The 19,830-nt window shown below is 35.0% G+C and overlaps 1 protein-coding gene and 1 long non-coding RNA gene across 2 annotated transcripts in view; one reads left to right on the forward strand and one right to left on the reverse strand.

Annotated features, from left to right (window-relative positions):
• Positions 1 to 19,830, forward strand: part of LOC127869138 (uncharacterized) — a 220,438-nt gene that overhangs the window by 50,985 nt on the left and 149,623 nt on the right. The gene's annotated exons all lie outside the window — the stretch shown is intronic.
• On the reverse strand, positions 5 to 6,446 carry LOC127869160 (uncharacterized). The gene is made up of 3 exons (XR_008044448.1): positions 5,301 to 6,446; positions 432 to 490; positions 5 to 40 (listed from the first exon to the last, which is right to left on the reverse strand). It is a non-coding gene; the product is annotated as an uncharacterized LOC127869160 (long non-coding RNA).

Consider the following 19,830-nt stretch of genomic DNA (forward strand, 5'->3'; position numbering starts at 1 on the left):
TCTACTGCTTTAGAAGTCTTAGAAACTCGCTGCTTAATGGCTAAGGAAGTTAAAAGAAGATTTAGAAATGTGAAATATATTATTTTCAGAGACAACACCCAATTCTGTGTGTTCTGCTTTTTTTTTTAATTTGTTAAACTTTAGTTTTACTAAACGGTGTGGAAAGTATGAGCTAAATAAACAGTCTTTTTGAAGCCACGTCATAATTTAGAATCACAGAGCAACTTTCTACAATGCAGATGCCTAGGTGAATAGTATAGTTTGCATTTTCAAACAAAATTCAACCTCATGATGTCATACAGAAAAATTTCAACAAAAATGTGATTTTTTCCCCAGAAATACATTTTATCTACTGGCCATGAATCAACATCAAATATTAACTTAGCTGGGCTGAACAAAGACATATTGAAGATATAAAAAGATTCTGTTACCTGCACTTTTGTTCAACACAAGATTCTTTGAGGGGTCCTTATTACCTGGTTGAGGTCTACTAAAAAGATACAACATACATTTAGCATCATTATAGTTACTTTTCCAAGAATCTAAACTTTTGCGACATTTTCAACATACATGGCATATGTATCGAAAGGATTGCCTCGGTTTTGCAAGTTCTGTCCCAGCATCCCTCTGAGATTCCATTTGTCCGTATCAACATAAATAAATAATTACACAATGCAGTCTGTACAGTTAATACCTGTATCAGTCCTAATCAAAATAATACCCATTAAATATGTGTCAAAGTCAAGTTGAAATGATACCCTGCAAGCAATTGTTTTGTCTATAAGTGTACTCCATATTTTTGCAATAACAAAACATTCATTATTTATCAGATACAACTATAATGCGCTACAGATTTATGCAATGCGCATCTGTAATAAAGGCATTAAGTTGCCTTTGTGTAATGTAACCCACAAAAGAGGGTGTGTTTGAGTGTTCTCCCTTGTGAATGGGTTTGGTAATCTTACAACTGTGTTTATATCAGTATATTTAGTGATATTTCTTGGATTTCTTGATTATTTTATATTTCACAAATATTTTTTTTTAATAAAAATTATATGTAAAGTATTTTTATGCTTTTGATTAAAATTTAAAATGCAAATGACTGGCAATTCTAATGAAAAGTCTACTATTTAAATTACCAGATCTAAAAGTTTTTGCTTTTTTTGGCAGAAAAACAATTGTATTGGCAATCTTAAAGTGTCCCGCTCAACAGGCAAACATTCTGACTAATAGTGCATTGTCCTGTTTTGGCCTTCAATAATTATGGCATTTATAGTTGAACCTTAAATTATGAAATAGTTGGAGGATGTCCAGTAAAAGTAGCAGTGTCAATGCTACATTCTTTTGTTTGATTAACACTCATTGACGTGTAAAGCAATCTTTAGATAACAGACTTTATAAAGTTTGGATGAAAACTGTTGGCCAAAATGAATTTGCTTTAAAAAAAACAATGTAAGCAATAGTACCATTACATAAAAGTCCCTGTGTTGATGAGATCATCCTTCACACATAGCTAGCATATAATAAGTCAACATTCTCAACAATATTGGTAAAGATTTAATAAAATCAACTCAGAATGAGGAACAGTCAAACCAGCTCATTAAAAAAAATTCAGAGTTTGCTGCTTATCTGACATACAAAGAGTTTTGTGAACATAGTTCAACTGTTAGGCAGTGAAAACATCTATACCATTAATTCCATGAAAACCATTTTTATTTTACTTTTTAATTTTGTTATGAAGTATCAATTGGTAAATGAGTTATTTTAACAAGATAGTTATATTGAGTGCATAAATCTGTCACCCTAAAATAATATTCAAATTTGGCATGTAATGACTGAGTTGAAAGTGATACTGTTGCATTACCCATTTATAAGATACACTAATTCCCAACTCCACGCACACTTTGTATCTTATTAGCCCGGCTGTTTTCGGAGAAAACCCGAGGTATTGTCATAGCCAGCTCGTCGTGTCCGTCGTCGTCCCCTAAAACCTGAACATTTTATTACGGTTTTGAACATTGCTTCTAAACTAAAAGTGCTTCCACCTACAACATTGAAACTTCATGTGTAGCTGCACCTTGACGAGTTCTACACACAACACCCATTTTTGGGTCACAAGGTCAAAGGTCAAGGTCACTCAGACAAGCTTTCGCATTCGAGCGTGGCACCAGTTATGCGATGCTCTTGTTTTACTTATAGGTGTGAAGCTTTCTTCCGTTATTGACAAAAACATTTTTAGGAAATCATGTTCTAAAAGGAGCAACATTAACATATCATGGAGTGTACCAATATTTTCATTTGAGCTGTTTCAATTATAATGTTTCAACTATATCTGAACTAACTCATCGCTTTTCTTGAGTTTATCCTCCTGAAAGATCAGATTTTAAGGGAATTAATGCCCTAAAACCATATAATCCAAATTTTCTGGTAGAGTAACTGTGTCCTTAGTCAAAGTTTCAATTGTTTAAATATTGCATGTATTTAACAAGAGCACCGCCTTGCGGGTGCAGACCGATCATCTATTTTCCTTTTAAAGGTTAAGAAAACTATCTCAATACTTCAATAAAAAAAGATGGATGGGTGGGGTGGAGAGGTGTGTATAGTGTGGGGTCATTTATTACATTATCTTCCAAAAATAAGAAATAACAAGGGCTGTTTGTAAAACATGCATGTCCCCCATATGGGCTGTCAGTTGTAGTGGAAACCATTGTGTGAATACGTTTTTTGTCACTGTGACCTTGACCTTTGACCTAGTGACCTAAAAATCAATAGGGGTCATCTGCGAGTCATGATCAATGTACCTATGAAGTTTCATGATCCTAGAGAGAAGCTTTCTTTTGTTATCATCCGGAAACCATTTTACTGTTTCAAGTCACCTTGACCTTGACATTTGACCTAGTGACCTGAAAGTCTGCGAGCCATGATCAATGTACCTATGAAGATTCATGATCCTAGGCGTAAGCGTGCTTGATTTATCATCATGAAACCGTTTTTCTAAGTTGAGTCACCATGACCTTGACCTTTGACCTAGTGACCTGAAAAATCATAAGGGGTCATCTGCTAGTCATGATCAATGTATCTATAAAGTTTCATGATCCTAGGCATAAGCGTTCTTGAGTTATCATCCGGAAACCATTTTACTATTTCGGGTCACCGTGACCTTGACCTTAGACCTAGTGACCTAAAAATCAATAGAGGTCATCTGCGCGTCATGATCAATGTATCAATGAAGTTTCAAGATCCTAGGCAAAAGCGTTCTTGAGTTATCAGCCGGAAACCATTTTACTATTTCGGTTCACCATGACCTTGACCTTTGACCTAGTGACCTGAAAATCTGTAGGGGTCATCTGCGAGTCATAATCAATGTACCTATGAAGTTTCATGATCCTAGGCATAAGCGTTCTTGAGTTATCATCCGGAAACCATTTTACTATTTCGCGTCACCATGACCTTGACCTTTGACCTAGTGACCTGAAAATCTAAAGGGGGTCATCTGCGAGTCATGATCAATGTATCTATGAAGTTTCATGATCCTAGGCATAAGCGTTCTTGAATTATCATCCGGAAACCATTTTACTATTTCGGGTCACCGTGACCTTGACCTTTGACCTAGTGACCTGAAACTCGATAAGGGTCATCTGCGAGTCATGATCAATGTACCTATGAAGTTTCATGATCCTAGGCATAAGCGTTCTTGAGTTATCATCCGGAAACCATTTTACTATTTTGGGTCACCGTGACCTTGTCCTTTGACCTCAAAATCAATAGGGGTCATCTGCGAGTCATGATCAATGTACCTATGAAGTTTCATAATCGTAGGCCTAAGCGTTCTTGAGTTATCATCCGGAAATCATCTGGTGGACGGACATACGGACCGACATGAGCAAAACAATATACCCTCTCTTCTTCAAAGGGGGGCATAAAAATGCAAAAACAAAATAAAAATACTTTTTTTTTGGGGGGGGGGGGGGGGATTCTTGGGTGGGATAGTTGGACAGTCTTTCAAATATAAAATAATAAAAATGAATTTTTTTTTTTTTAAACCATGTTTCCAAAAAAAAAGTTGGGCAGGGGGGGGAGGTTGGGTTGGATCGGTGGGGGTATAGTGTGAGGGTGTGGTCATTTATAAGATGATCTTTAAAAAAAAAAGAAAAATAATTTATTTGTATTTTTTTGGGGGGGGGGGGCATCGGGGATGGTTGGTTTGGGTGGAGCCTATCGTAGTATGTCATGTATGTAAGAGTTGTTTTGTCAAAGTATCAATCAAATCTGATCATAAATAACGAAGTAATGGCAATTTTTGCAAAATTTAATTATTTGACCTTGAGAGTCAAGGTCATTCAAAGGTCAAGGTAAAATTCAACTTGCCAGGTACAGTTCCCTCATGATAGCATGAAAGTACTTGAAGTCTGAAAGCTAATGCCTTGATACTTTAGAAGTAAAGTGGATGTAAACACAAAATTTAACCATATATTCAAAGTTACTAAGTCAAAAAAAGGGCCATAATTCCATCAAAATGACAACCAGATTAATGCAATTAACTTGTTCCATATAGTCCCCTTATGATAGTTTGTGAGTGTTCCAAGTCTGAAAGCAATAGCTATGATACTTTAGGAGTAAAGCGGCCCAAAACACAAAACTTAACGAAAGTTTCAATTTTCTAAGTGTAAAGGGGCCATAATTCTGTCAAAATGCCAGTCAGAGTAACATAACTTTGTCTGCACCGTCCCCTTATAATATTAGGTAAGTGTCGCAAGTATGAAAGCAATAACTTTGATACTTTAGGAATAAAGTGGACCTAAACACAAAACTTAACCAAATTTTCAATTTTCCAAGTATAAAAAGGGCACATAATTCTGTAAAAATGCATGCCAGAGTTATCTAACTTTGCCTGCCCAGTCCCCTCATGATAGTAAGTAAGTGTACCAAGTTTGAATTCAATAGCTTTGATGCTTTATGAGAAAAGTGGACCTAAACAAAACACTTAACCAAATTTTTAATTTTCTAAGTATAAAAAGGGCACATAATTCTGTCAAAATGCAGGCCAAAGTTATCTAACTTTGCCTGCCTAGTCCCCTCATGATAGTAAGTAAGTGTACAAAGTTTGAATGCAATAGCTTTGATACTTTATGAGAAAAGTGGACCTAAACACAAAACTTAACCGGACGCCGACGCCAACGCAGACGCCAACGCCGACGCCAAGGTGATGACAATAGCTCATAATTTTTTTTTCAAAATATAGATGAGCTAAAAATGAGATTTATAATAAAACTTTACAAACAAAGGCTTTTTATAAATACCTGGAGTCCACTTTCAATTTCTGTGATGTTCTGTCTTTCTCTTTGGATACAGACCATTTATTTTCATGTTCCTTTCCAAGAACATTATGACCTGTAAACAACTGGTCATGTAAGCCACAACACTTCTTACAGAATAACTTGTCACACGTTTCACAGTAAACCTCAGCAACAGTGCTCTTGTCTTTGCAGGCACTACCACTACATAAATATTCACGAACGAAATCAGAACCCTTCTCAATAGAAGACTGAGAAAATGATGCCATTTTGTAGTGTATTAGTAAAACGCAAACTGCAATTTGTATTTGCAAGTAAAAATACTCAATGTATCTCTGTCAATATAGAAACCTATTCCACAAACACAGTGGTTGATTTAAAGTTTACCTTTTTTAAAAAGGTGTTTAACTTAACAGGAACAAATCCGATAAACAGCTAAGAGTGCTATGATCTCTGTACTAATGTGCAGCCCAATTTTGTGTTACCAGTAAACAGTGTAACTATGTTAACTGACTATCACATGATTATGAAACCAGTAAAAAGCCAATCAATATTCACTGAACTATCACGTGGGCATTTGGAAGGTGTTAGGTTTCCTAAAACTGTACTATCACACAGACCATTTTACATTGAATAACATTTCATGCATGTTCTTTGGTTTAATAGTTTACAAATTTAATTCCCAATCGATCACATAATTAAATCGGGAACCTAATTGACACTTAATAGGGTACATTACTTTATAAAACAAGTCCATCTTTGATAAAGTATGCATTAAATTGTTGCTTAATTGACACTTAATGTCTTGTTTTTGTTATTGCTTATATAACATTGATTTTTATCAAACTAAAACATTATCCCAGGAACACTAAATAGCAGCAGGAAAATCCAAGGCAGTAATAAACAAGGGCTGTTTGTAAAACATGCATGCCCCCCATATGGGCTCTCAGTTGTAGTGACAGCCATTTTGTAAATATGTTTTTTGTCGCTGTGACCTTGACCTTTGACCTAGTGACCTGAAAATCAATAGGGGTCATCTGCCAGGCATGATCAATGTACCATGAAGTTTCATGATCCTAGGCATAAGCGTTCTTGAGTTATCATCCGGAAACCATTTTACTATTTCAGGGTCACTGTGACCTTGACCTTTGACAAAGTGACCAGAAAATCAATAGGGGTCATCTGCCAGTCATGATCAAAGTACCTATCAAGTTTCATGATCCTAGGCATAAGCGTTCTTGAGTTATCATCCGGAAACCATTTTACTATTTCGGGTCACCGTGACCTTGACCTTTGACCTTGTGACCTGAAAATCAATAGGGGTCATCTGCAAGTTATGATCAATCTACCTATCAAGTTTCATGATCCTAGGCATAAGCGTTCTTGAGTTATCATCCGGAAACCATTTTAATATTTCGGGTCACTGTGACCTTGACCTTTGACCTAGTGACATCAAAATCACTAGGGGACATCTGCGAGTCATGGTCAATCTACCTATCAAGTTTCATGATCCTAGGCATAAGCGTTCTTGAGTTATCATCCGGAAACCATTTTACTATTTCGGGTCACCGTGACCTTGACCTTTGACCTAGTGACCTGAAAATCAATAGGGGTCATCTGCAAGTCATGATCAATCTACCTATCAAGTTTCATGATCCTAGGCATAAGCGTTATTGGATTATCATCCGGAAACCATTTTACTATTTCGGGTCACAGTGACCTTAACCTTTGACCTAGTGACCTCAAAATCAATAGGGATCATCTGCAAGTCATGATCAATGTACCTATGAAGTTTCATGATCCTAGGCCTAAGCGTTCTTGAGTTATCATCCGGAAACCACCTGGTGGACGGACGGACCGACCAACCGACAGACCGACCGACATGTGCAAAGCAATATACCCCCTCTTCTTCGAAGGGGGGCATAAAATATGAATAAAGCTTTGCTTAAAGTATGCATATTTATAAAATAAAAATCTTCAAGAAAGAAGAAATGTAGTTTGGAAAGTAAGAAAAAAAATAATATTCCAAATTATAATTATTTGTATTTGATTCAACACACCAACTTCGCAAAGTTTCTATATGAGCTGGAAAGAGATTTGCATTTAAACCCAGTAAAACACAACGGTCAACTTTACATGACTATAACTGATGAATAAAATAATGTAGAAACATAAGTTTACACCACAGGAAAGGAAATTTTATTAGCTAAAACTTTCATATTGAGTGTTTTTCAATAATATTTCAACTTTTATGTGAAAATCAGGTTTAAATGCAATGACGGTTGCGTTTCCAAAGTGGTAGATTTGCATTGAATCGCAGTAAAACACACAACGGTCAACTTTGCATGACTATAACTGACCAATAAATTAAGGTAGAAACATACCGTTTACACCACAGGAAAGGAAATTTTATTAGCTTAAACTTTCATATTGTGTATTTTTCAATAATATTTCAATTTTTATGAGAATATTAGGTTCAAAAGCAATGAGGGTCATAAAACAGTGTTTTTCCAATAATGCCTGTAAAGATGGGGTACTGATATTGATAAGATGGCTATCAGCCACTGGTCAGCAGGCAGCTAGGTCTTGTGGTAACTGGAGAGGCTTATATTGGCTAAATGGCTGTCAAGGAAAGGGTTAACTGAATTTCACAATGTGTACAAGTTCGCAACTTGTTTTTTCACAATTTTCACAAGTTTGCGTCTCATTCGTTTACAATTTTGAAAAGTTTGCGACTCAATTTTTCACAAAGTGAGGCGGCCAGGGCCGCTTCACAAAATCAGGAAAAAAAGCCCTGCATATGTCTATAAATTCAATGCAGCTTGTATTAAAAACTTAAAAAGCGTTGAGAAAGTCCTAAATGTTGTTATTTTTTAGCCAGATTTTGTTTACAGCTTTTTTCTTACTCGCATCATGTAATGGAGGAATGGAGAACACTATCCTGATACTTTTCATACTTTTGGGAGCTCCCTTCAACACACAACAGTTGTATGCAAGTTAAAATCTATTAGTAATTCAAATTATTTATATATCTGCAAATGTGAAATTATAATGTTCAAAAGCTATTATAAATTATCACTATGACGCCATCTTAAATGGATCGTACAGATTGCACATGTTTAAGGTATTGAGTGAACAAATATTTCTACATCAGTAAACTTGACTTGCGCTTTGGCCAGACCCACACATTATGGTCAATGCACAGTGCCATTACGCTAGCATGCATATATCAATCTAAATTTATAGAAAGCAAACCATTTGTGTACTATGAGTTATACTCTTTAAATTCACCATGAATTCAGCCACCTACCCAACATGAATTCATAAGCATGATCATAATACAAAATATGAATGAATAAAGTTGCTCAATTTGTTGCAATTGAGTAATTGAGCATACAAGATATTTTTTAGTTGTGATGTAAATGAATGCCAGAATTTGTATCTGGATATCCGTATGTAATATCTGTATACTATCATGATAACCATATTAATCAGTAATATTGACCGAGATATAAAGTGTTATTTTTATATTCTTTTAGCAAAGATCTTTAATAAATAGTAAGTCATACTAACTGTATATGTATATCACTTTTGATGAATTATTACCCATCAATTTACTAAAATCATTAGGAAAGTGATAGGTAAAGTAAAACATTACCACTATGCTACATGAAGGCTTGCCTGCACTGGGGGTTCAAAACCCAGGACAAAAAGAAGCAAATACTAAAACATAACCACTATACGCCATTTAGACTTGCCTGCCCTGAGGGTTCAATACCCAGGACAACAAGGAGCAAATACTAAAACATACGGAATCCTGATAGTGCCATATATAATATTGCACTTCTTTCATCAAGGGCGAAACTAGACACACGAAGCAATACTTGATATTTTTCTTGACAGTCGTGGCCACCCACGATATTTTTCTTAAAAGTCGCAGCGACGCACAATATTTTTCTTGACAGTTGCGGCGACGCATGATATATTTAACACAATATATTGACCTTGTGTAGGTGATGATGATGTGGTCGATCTGGTTCTGGGTCCTGTTGTCTGGTGATGTCCATGTCAGTTTGTGGATCTCCTTGCGCGCGAACAGGGTCCCTCCTATGACCAAGTCGTTCTGTTGGCAGAAGTTGACTAGTCTCTTCCCGTTGTCGGTGATCACACCCACTCCATGTCTTCCCATGGTCTTCTCTCTGTCTTTGTTGACACAGCAAACCTTAGCATTGAAGTTGCCGAGCAACATCAGCACGTCATGTTGAGAGATGTCCTCTAAAACACTTTGAAGGGCGTCGTAGTATGCATCCTTGTCCTCTTCCTCTGTGTCGTCTTCTTCATATGATGATGATGTGGTTGATCTGGTTCTGGGTCCCGCTGATAAGGTTTAGGTCAAGAAAGGCCGAAAACCAAAAAGGCCGCATACCAAAAAGGCCGAATACCAAAAAGGCCTTACCAAAAAGGCCCTAAAGCGTACCAAAAAGGCCTTAAAGCAATTATTGTTATTATAGGTTTCAAATCACTGGTTTAGGTCCAGAAAGGCCAAAAACCAAAAAGACCACATACCAAAAAGGCCGAAAACCAAAAAGATTTACCAAAGTTCAAATTCTTTATTACAAAATATACATAATATTAATTAATTGAAAATGGAGTACGACATAAAACATATATGAAGTTTTTTTATTTTCTTTATTACAAAATATACATAATTTCATTTAATTTCAATTACATGATAATATTGTATGCACATCTCCTCTTGGTAGTGAAGCTTCCCATAAAGTTTCATTGAATTCCGGTCATTAGTTGCTGAGAAATAGCGCGGACAAAAATTGTGCACAGACAGACACACGGACAGACAGACAAAGCGGCGACTATATGCTCCCCCCAAAATAAATTTTGGGGGAGCATAAAAAAATGTTTGTGGATATTTGAGCTTGTCTTTTTCATACAAAGGAATCTTCTTTAGGTGTCAAATATCTCATTTGCTAAGCTATTCAAATTCCTGTGGGGAATATTGAACAGTTTTTAAACATTATAGAAACTGGTTGGACCATAGAGCATTATTTTGTTCCCCATAAAGCTGTTTGAAATGTTTCTGAACTAAAGGATTACAGTAGCTTAAAGGGATTACATTACATGTAATAACGCTCTTTTCAATTTACTATAAACATTATTAAAGCTACATATTCTCTCTTTTCAAGCAGAAAAGTTTCAGAAGTGTAAAGAGTACAATGCATTATGGGACACAACTTTCATTGGACAAGCAAATTTTAATTTAGATAAAATGCAATACGATCATGTACGAAAAAATGTTTTATTTCGTCATACAAAGTATGTAAAAAAAGTGTTTCTTGGGGACTTTCTGATAACGGGTAAAAATTAAAATAAATATCTGTTAACAGTTACACTGCTTTAGCATGTACATAAATCACCTATTCATTTATTTTTCTTATACATACTGCTCTGATAGGGAATACATGTAATAAACTCTGACTCTTTAGTTTTTCACAACTTTATTGACATTACACAACAGATAAACACCAATTAGCTGTCGAAGGTGGTTTAACCTCTACGCAATTAAAATCTGTTAAACGGACAAATAAAGCAATGAAGCTGTGATAGTCGCCATCTTTGTACCGGATTGCTGAATTTAGAATTTCCGAGCAAAGTCATTTTTGCCATTTCCCAATCGGCAGAATATTTATTATTTCTGTTATTTACAATGTATCCTAGTTTGCAGAATGCATATGTCCGATTCCCATATTGCTGACTCCTTTTCATCACGAAACAAGGTGAATTACGGCCAAACAACGCGGTATTAAGTAGCGTGTCCATCCCCCGGGAAGTGTCACCCATCGAGAAAATTGAACACTGCTGACAGGCTTTTTTGTTTAAGTACACAGTGTCTGTACTGTAGTCAGGCAAATATAAAATATGAAAAGACATTGAAATCCTTCTAGGAATGCACAAATTACAGAGATGATACTAATTTCATACAGAATACTCACACACATGCACACACAAGAACTCAGGATTAGAGGGAAGGTGTGACTAATATATGCCCTCCTCAAAAATGGCCAAATGTGCCAACAAGTTCGTTTAATTGCTGATCACCAGTGGATTTTAAATTGAAAGTTTCAGCTATGGTTCTCAAATTGCAGCCATTACTAGTCAAAGGCTTCAAGTGATTTGGCAAGTATTATATGAAAGAAATTCAATTGATTGTAGATCTTTTTCAAATTGCCTGACACTACACTCACACAAAGAAATTTGCGGAGCGATTATATCTAATAAATATATTGCAATGTTCAGGTATTCAATGGGCAGGGTAATCTGATTATACGAGCTATTGAAGCATGGTTATTGAATAATTTTTAAATGTCATAATTGGACCAAAGAACATTTTTAAGGCATAGCATGTCCATTATAATTATTCAAGTGTGTTATCAATTCAAATCATCAAATAAGCAATGTCAATGTTGTGCCATTAGTATAGTCAAGAGAAATATGTTAATAGATCTGTTATTCAGCTTTTAAAGGGATCTTTTCACGCTTTGGTAAATTGACAAAATTGAAAAAAGTTGTTTCAGATTCGTAAGTTTTCGTTTTAGTTATGATATTTGTGAGGAAACAGTTTAATACTGAACATTAACCATGCTCTAATATAGCCATTATATGCATCTTTTGACGATTTTAAAACCTAAAAATTATAAAGCCATACATGCCATACGTCCCGATCTCGGCGGGACAGTCCCGCTTTTGGACCCTTTGTCCCGCCGTCCCGCCGTGAGACGATTTGTCCCGACATTCGTAAAATACGATGTAAGGTCTATAGGTTCCCAATAAAATTCGCTATTCAAGCTCTGTTTCGCTAACACTTACCACCGCTAATCCCTTTATTGCCCCCAATTAATAATCCGATTCTACTTATCGTGTGTACCAGTGCTGTTTATGACACCTTATCAGCGATTTATCGGCTAATTATTGATTCATCAGGCATTCACACCATGGTGGTCTTCAAGATAGTGGTCGCTTATTGCTATCGAAAATTGTATTATAATGAAATAAATGTTTAAAATGTGTTTATTTTTGTATTTGTTAGAACGGTTTACAAAACAATTGTTTTGTAAAATTAACTCTACGTTTTTAATGAGTCTTTTACATTCAATGTTTAGTTCCAATATAGCGGGATAATCCGAATGTGCAGTATACCAAAATCGCAACAAACAGTCCAATAAGTGATACCCATCCTGTCTAGTGTAATTGGGTGTTATTGTAATAAAAACAACGAGGTGCTATGCATGACAGTTAGACCCTACTTCAATTAAGCTAAAATCAACGAGGTGCTATGCATGACAGATTAACCCTACTCCAATTAAGCCGCGACAATTGACAAGTAACAAACTGCGCATGGATACATGCTTAAAAAAACATCGCAACAAACAGTAAAAAGTGATTCGGTAGATAGTGTACTGTAACCCGTACTTTCAGTCAACTGGATAGCCTCCCCTGCGTTAATGTTTGCCATTGAAATTAATATAATGAGTATCGTTGTCGTAATGTTCTAGATTTTCTACTCTTAAAAAGATGAATATTATTTCGTTGTTTGCTATTGTCTTATTTAATAAAACTGTTATTGTTATGTTTTAGATTTCATGCTTCATATCAGATGTTTTATGTCTTGAATAAAAGTATCAAGAGTTTTTGTTAGTACTATACTGACTATAGTAAAGGTGGAATGATAGGTGTCCTGCTTTTTGGTCAAATGTCCCGACAATTTTTTATGGAATGTCCCGCTTTGGACCTAAAAAATTATGGCATGTATGATAAAGCGTTGCAACGCGAAACGATTGAATAATTTGGAGAGTTCTGTTTTTGTCGTTAAATTTTGTGAAACTATGAAGATTGCTTATATAAGGTATAAAATACGTCAAGAATGTATACTCGGCGGAATAGCTCAGTAGGCTAAAGCGTTTTTACTTCAGGACTCTGGCAGGACTCCAGGGGTCACTGGTTCGAAATCTGCTCCGGGCAATGTTCTTTTCCTTTTTTTATTTTTTTTCGTGATTTTTTACTGGAGCTTTTATGATCCAATGTTTACATTTATCAATATAAAGCATTTAATGAATAAGTTAAAAAAATGCCAAAATCTGTGAAAAGGCCCCTTTAAAAATGTATTTCACGTTCCAATAAATCTAAGCTAAATTTTATACTCCATGAACATTTTTGTTTTGCAAAATTATTGTAAAGCTATTGAGTTGGTCACAAGTGATACATAATCTTGTGCTTCTAAATTTCTTAATTTTATAATCATACATGTACTTCACATATTTATACTTAAACCATAAACTGCAATAATGGGGTAAGGCTTTTCCATGGTTTTAGATAGAGTTTACCAGTCCGAATATTGCTGATCTAACAGTAAGTGGTTATTTGTTGGAAGAAAGTGTCAAGACAATGAAAACAAGGGACAAAATTGTCACAAAACCAGGTTTTCATTGTGAAAAAAAATCTGATTAAGGGAGACAACTCAAACTGAACTTTTGAAATGAACAAACAAAATTAACCCCCTTTGTAAGTTTGTTTCAAAATAAATCTATTTTAAGTTGTGGTGACCTTAACATTGGAGATATTGACGTGATTCTTTCGTGCGACACACCGTCCCATGATGGTGAACAAATGTGCCAAATAATTGTAAAATCTCACAATGAATGACATAGTTATGGCCCAGACAAGCTCATTTATTGCCAATTTTGACCTTTGAACTCAAAGTGTGACCTTGACCTTGGAGATATCAACGTAATTATTTCCCGCGACACACCGTCCAATGATGGTGAACAAATGTGCCAAATGATTTTTAAATATGTCTGTACTCAAGTACTCTTATAACACGTCATAAAGACCACCCTTGATAACTTATAACATCTTACTTATATAGCTCTATACTGAAGTATGTGCTCAAGTACTCATATAACATGTCATAAAGACCACCCTAGATAACTTATAACATCTTACTATAGCTATATGCACAAGTATGTGCTCAAGTACTCTTATAACATGTCATAAAGACCAGTGACCCTAGATAACTTATAACATCTTACTATAGCTCTATGCTCAAGTATGTGCTCAAGTACTCTTATATCATGTCATAAAGACCACCCTAGATAACTTATAACATCTTACTATAGCTCTATACTCAAGTATGTGCTCAAGTACTCTTATAACATGTCATAAAGACCACCCTAGATAACTTATAACATCTTACTATAGCTCTATACTCAAGTATGTGCTCAAGTACTCTTATAACATGTCATAAAGACCACCCTAGATAACTTATAACATCTAACTATAGCTCTATGCTCAAGTATGTTCTCAAGTACTCTTATGACATGTCATAAAGACCACCATAGATAACTTATAACATCTTACTATAGCTCTATGCTCAAGTATGTACTCAAGTACTCTTATAACATGTCATAAAGACCACCCTAGATAACTTATAACATCTTACTATAGCTCTATGCTCAAGTATGTACTCAAGTACTCTTATAACATGTCATAAAGACCACCCTTGATAACTTATAACATCTTACTATAGCTCTATGCTCAAGTATATGCTCATGTACTCTTATAACATGTCATAAAGACCACCCTTGATAACTTATAACATCTTACTATAGCTCTATGCTCAAGTATGTGCTCAAGTACTCTTATAACATGTCATAAAGACCACCATAGATAACTTATAACATCTTACTATAGCTCTATGCTCAAGTATGTGCTCAAGTACTCTTATATCATGTCATAAAGACCACCCTAGATAACTTATAACATCTTACTATAGCTCTATACTCAAGTATGTACTCAAGTACTCTTATAACATGTCATAAAGACCACCCTAGATAACTTATAACATCTTACTATAGCTCTATACTCAAGTATGTGCTCAAGTACTCTTATGACATGTCATAAAGACCACCCTAGATAACTTATAACATCTTACTATAGCTCTATACTCAAGTATGTGCTCAAGTACTCTTATAACATGTCATAAAGACCACCCTAGATAACTTATAACATCTAACTATAGCTCTATGCTCAAGTATGTTCTCAAGTACTCTTATAACATGTCATAAAGACCACCCTAGATAACTTATAACATCTTACTATAGCTCTATGCTCAAGTATGTGCTCAAGTACTCTTATAACATGTCATAAAGACCACCCTAGATAACTTATTACATCTTACTATAGCTCTATGCTCAAGTGTGTGCTCAAGTACTCTTATAACATGTCATAAAGACCACCCTAGATAACTTATAACATCTTACTATAGCTCTATACTCAAGTATGTGCTCAAGTACTCTTATAACATGTCATAAAGACCACCATAGATAACTTATAACATCTTACTATAGCTCTATGCTCAAGTATGTACTCAAGTACTCTTATAACATGTCATAAAGACCACCCTAGATAACTTATAACATCTTACTATAGCTCTATACTCAAGTATGTGCTCAAGTACTCTTATAACATGTCATAAAGACCACCCTAGATAACTTATAACATCTTACTATAGCTCTATGCTCAAGTATGTGCTCAAGTACTCTTATAACATGTCATAAAGACCACCCTAGATAACTTATAACATCTTACTATAGGTCTATACTCAAGTGTGTGCTCAAGTACTCTTATATCATGTCATAAAGACCACCCTAGATAACTTATAACATCTTACTATAGCTCTATGCTCAAGTATGTGCTCAAGTACTCTTATAACATGTCATAAAGACCACCCTAGATAACTTATAACATCTTACTATAGGCTATAGCTTTATGCTCAAGTATGTGCTCATGTACTCTTATAACATGTCCACCCAAGATAACTTACATGTATAACCTTCTGTAAATTATATTTTAGGGCTATGCCACAATGTTTTACAAAAACGGACCACTGGAACAATGAAAGCCACCATTGAGGGAGTTTTCACTTGTCAGGCTATCGGTATAGGATTACTGCCTTGGTCTCCAACTTTATTATTGTCTAGTAGACCACATAATGAGTTTCAGGCATATTGTTACCACTAAACTGGTTGACATTGGTTTAAGACTACGAGGGTCAAAGTAAAACTGGTTTCTTTATGGCAATTATACAGACTGTACATAATAACATATCTTAAAGCTGTAGTATCATTAATATAAAAATAAAAACAATCAAATAAAATGTGTCTATCAATGGCAGTTCAGAGAACACATCGGGCAAGTTATATATACACTGATAAAACTGAGCATAAAATACACACAAACAAAGAGGCGACTATGTGTATCTTACTCAAACTCACAAGTTCAAAAAGACACAAATGTACATGTACTCACTAAATTTCACTTCTCAGACTGTGTTGTTCTTTAAGAATATGACCATGTTAAGTCACATGCAGCATTAGAACTTCAAGTGTGAAATGATGAATTAAACAAGAGGGCCAAGATGGCCCTAGTTCGCTTACCTGAGAGGAGTTGGTTCATTCAATCTTTACCTAATGTTAAACATGACCTAGATATTGACCAGACAAACATCCTGGTCAAGTTTCATCATTATTGAACCAAAACTCTGGCGTAGGGAGTGTTTTTGTTTTTGTAAGATTTGAAATGGTGACCTATATTTTGAATTAACCCCCCTTACCAAACATCAAACTTTGCTTCCCAGGATTTTTTATAATATAATGAAAATTTGGACAATCTAAGAGCAATAATTATGGCAGTAATTATGTGATTTTGCTCATCATCAAACTTGACTGAAACCTTTCAGCAACTTTGATAAAGAATGCTTGAGAAATGAGAATGCTAGAGTGTTTACAAACCAAATGTTGACGGACGGACAGCGGACAAAGACCAATCCTAAAACCTCACCTGAGCAATCAGGTGAGCTAAAGTGTGTTTCACCGATAAGAGTCATTTTCCAACTTGTCCAAGAAATCAATAAAACCAATCTATTGACTAAGTTTCACAATGATTAGGCAAACAATTTGACTTTTATATAGCAGGGGTTTCACTGGCCCAAAAAAAGTTGTCGCCACTTTTTCGCGGCGTGAAAACTGTCGGTTATTCCAATCTTATTAATAAGAACAATCATTTAAAGAAACCTTACTACATTAATGTCATTGACTATATGATCACTTTAAAAGGTATGTTATTACATAAAAAACAATAAGTACCTTTACAAGTGGTACCTTCACAAGTCATACCTCCATAAGTCTTAATAAGCTTTATTTGCATATAAATAAAAAAAAATTCAACTTGATAAACAATACAGACAACCAAAATAATATATTATAAATAATGTTAACATCAATGTTTTAAACAGTATGCTACATAAATGTTTCAAACTTAATTATTTAAACATAGAATCACACCAATGTACATCATTTGAAAGGAAAAAATAAATATAAAAAATCAGAAAATAAAGCATCTCACTTCAAATTGTAACACAGTTATAATTGGTCATTTGGACATGATATACATCAGCTTCCTTTGTTAAAACGTTTTTTGTTAGTGGTGGATGATTTTCAGGTTCAATTAAATGAATGTTTTGCACGCCTATTTCCTGACAGAAAGGCCCAGATAATTGCCACCATCTATTCTAGTTGCCTGAAATAATTTAATATAACATATTTTAACAAACTATCAACAACAAACCAACACATAAATGTCCCTATATTTAAATGTCCGAATTTTAACATATCCGAAATATAGTATATCCATTGAACGATATACTTTTTATTTCAGAAATTGTTGGTATCTTAATCAAATTATATCCTTCCCAGAACATAATAATGAAACTATTAAACAGAAATGCTCACAAATACCTGTTGAAACAAGTTTTTATTTGTTTTTGTGGAGAAATTAAATGCTTTTGCCAGCCCCCCCAATAATCATTATAATTATTGATCGTCGTGACAGTTTGTCCCCATGTTACTTAATTTATTGCTCAATATAATAAAGGAGCCATTAATCCAATAATAACCCCCATAAAACTTGACAATAGCAGTAAAAACACAGTTTATAACACTTACACGCTTCAGTGATTGCAATCTGCACTGTAGGTCTCTTACATCGTCGTAAATCAATATTTACAACTGACAGACGCTGGTCGCTAATGCGCGGTCGCGTGCTTTCGATTCGCAGTACATTTTCTGATAGGATTTTACCGATAATTTTTAATTCTCCACTTTTAAAAAACTAAAGCCACTTTTAAAAATTTAGCGCCATTTGGCGCCAATGGTGATCGACAGTGAAACCCCTGCATATAGTGTTCGATCACAAGGTTTCTCTCTATAAAGTCACATCAGGAAAACTGCCCCACCCCCCTGGCAGTCATGTTTATTGACCCATCGGGACCATTTGCAAATTCATCTGAGATATATATAAAACAAATCTATTCAACAATTTTCATGATGATTGGGCAAAAAATGTGACTTCTAGAGTGTTCACAAGCTTTTTTTTACTATATAAATATAAGAAAACTGCCCCCCGGCAGCCATGTTATTCAACTGACCGGAACCATTTTCCGACTCAACTCTTGTATCAAGGAAACAAATGTTCTGACCAAATTTCATGAAAATTGGGCAAAAAATGTGACATCTAGAGTGTTCACATGTTTTCACTATATACATACAGTACAGCCAAAGCGGAACAAACATATTTCGCGATCCGCGGCCGCAAGGCAAAACGAGTTGATGCCGCGTCAGTCATTGGCATAGTTAATGTGTCTGGCCAATTAAGTTTGTTTCCCGCCCGTAGTGTATGTTTTTCACACATAAACAAGGTCACGTAATTATGTTTTCGCACATACAAGTGGTCAAGGCTCCAGCATATGGTGGATTTATAAATTAATTGCATGTTGATTTTGCTATTAAATCTAAGCTGAGAAAATTAGCAGTTTGAAGCCACATCAATAATCAAGACGGTGACGACGTATTTGTTGTTTTGTTAATTATCAGCTTATTATTACTATTGTTTGAATATGCGTATATAAACAGGTTTTATTTTGTTCATATTATACAGTTAATATCGCTACTAATTACCCGATAATCCCGTATATTTCAGTTTTAAAACAAATGCTGGTAAATATTTACGATACACAAACATTCTCGATATTTCCTTAAGTATCAAATACATTTTGGCATTTGTTACTATTTATAGAGATGATGAAATAACGTCTAATCGGGGCGTTTTTTTTCCATTGAACACGCGATTTACGCCTGACGTGATGTTCATGTATTTATACAACACAAAATACACCCAAACTTTCCAAAAGACGTTCTACATGTCTGCATAATTTTCGCGCGCTTTTTATGAAACAAAGGATATTTTAGCACTGTTTATTTGACGCTAGAATTTGTCAAAGGTCGCGTTAGCATTAAATTTCGGAAGTGTGATTCGGATTACAAATTTAATAATGATAATCGAACGAAACTTTAACAGTTGTGCGTAATTAGTTCTACGCTACACATACATGTATGTACATGTAGGTGGA

The sequence above is a fragment of the Dreissena polymorpha genome, chromosome 2, assembly GCF_020536995.1.
Source record: "Dreissena polymorpha isolate Duluth1 chromosome 2, UMN_Dpol_1.0, whole genome shotgun sequence".
Taxonomy (NCBI): Eukaryota; Metazoa; Mollusca; class Bivalvia; order Myida; family Dreissenidae; genus Dreissena; species Dreissena polymorpha.